Source organism: Chlorocebus sabaeus, chromosome 15 (assembly GCF_047675955.1).
Source record: "Chlorocebus sabaeus isolate Y175 chromosome 15, mChlSab1.0.hap1, whole genome shotgun sequence".
NCBI classification, from domain to species: domain Eukaryota; kingdom Metazoa; phylum Chordata; class Mammalia; order Primates; family Cercopithecidae; genus Chlorocebus; species Chlorocebus sabaeus.
The window spans coordinates 20058267-20059957 of record NC_132918.1 but is presented as its reverse complement, the minus strand read 5'-3'; the positions used below and the strand labels follow the sequence as shown (position 1 = coordinate 20059957).

Genomic DNA, 1691 nt, shown 5'->3' with positions numbered 1-1691 from the left:
GTTCAGCTCCCACTTGTAAGTAAGAACATGCAGCGTTTGGTTCTCTGTTCCTGTGTTAGTTTCCTGATGATAATGACTATCAGCTCCAACCATGTCCCTGCAAAGGACATGATCTCGTTCCTTTTGTTCCTTTTTTTTTTTTTTTTAATTACACTTTAAGTTCTAGGGTACATGTGTACAACGTGCAGGTTTGATACATAGGTATACATGTGCCATGTTGGTTTGCTGCACCCATCAACTCATCATTTACATTAGGTATTTCTCCTAATGCTCTCCCCCCGACCCCACGACAGGCCCCAGTGTGTGATGTTCCCCACCCTGTATCCAAGTAATCTCATTGTTCTATTCCCACCTATGACTAAGAACATGAGGTGTTTGGTTTTCTGTCCTTGCAATCTTTTGCTCAGAATGATGGTTTCCAGCTTCATCCATGTCCCTGCAAGTGACATGAAGTCATACTTTTTTTATGGCTGCATAGTATTCCATGGTGTATATGTGCCACATTTTCTTAATCCAGTTTATCGTTGGTGGACATTTGGGTTGGTTCCAAGTCTTTGCTATTATGAATAGTGCCACAATAAACATACATGTGCACGTGTCTTTATAGTAGCATGATTTATAATCCTCTGGGTATATACCCAGTAATGGGATGGCTGGGTCAAATGGTAATTGTAGTTCTAGATCCTTGAGAAAAATACGGAATGCTTCACGAATTTACATGTCATCCTTGCTCAGGGACCATGCTAATCTTCTCTGTATTGTTCCAATTTTAGTATACATGCTGCCGAAGCGAGCACGATCTAGTTCGTTTTTATGGCTGCACAGTATTCCATGGTGTATATGTACCACATTTTCTTTATGCAGTTTATCATTGATGGGCATTTGGGTTGATTCCATGTCTTTGCTATTGTGAAGAGTGCTGCAATGAATATACATGTGCATGTATCTTTGTAATAGAATGATTTATATTCCTTTGAGTATATACCCAGTAATGAGATTGCTGGGTCAAATGATATTTCTGATTCTAGGCCTTTGAGGAATCACCACACTGTCTTCCGCAATGGTTGAATCAATATACATTCCCACCAACAGTGTAAAAGTTTTCCTATTTCTCCACAGCCTCGCCAGCATCTGTTGTTTCTTAACTTTTTAACAATCGCCATTCTGACTGGTGTGAGATTGTATCTCATTGTGATTTTGGTTTGCACTTATCTAATGATCAGTGATGTTGAGCTTCTCATATATTTGCTGGTCACATAAGTGTCTTATTTTAAGAAATATCTGTTCATGTCTTTTGCCCACTTTTTAATGGGGTTTTTTGGGTTTTCTTCTTACCCAAAAAGGAAATTTGTTTAAGTTCCTTGTAGATTCTGGATATTAGAACTTTGTCAAAAAAAAAAAAAAAAAAAAAAAAAACTTTGTCAGATGGATAAGTTGCAAAAATTTTCTCCTATTCTGCAGGTTGTCTATTTGCTCTGATAATAATTTCTTCTGCTGTGCAGAAGCTCTTTAGTTTAATTAGATCCCATTTGTCAATATTTGCTTTTGTTGCAATTGCTTTTGATGTTTTTGTCATGAAATCTTTGCCTATGCCTAAGTGCTGAATGATATTGCCTAGATTTTCTTCCAGCATTTTTATAGTTTTGGGTTTTCCATTTGTCTTTAATCCATCTTGAGTTAATTTTTGTATC

At 37.1% G+C, this 1691-nt stretch overlaps 1 non-coding gene across 1 annotated transcript; it reads right to left on the bottom strand.

Moving 5' to 3' along the window:
* Nucleotides 1-690: 690 nt before the first annotated feature.
* LOC119620748 (U6 spliceosomal RNA) lies at nucleotides 691-797 on the bottom strand. Its single transcript, XR_005237300.2, has one exon. It is a non-coding gene; the product is annotated as a U6 spliceosomal RNA (small nuclear RNA).
* Between the last annotated feature and the right edge of the window lie 894 nt (nucleotides 798-1691).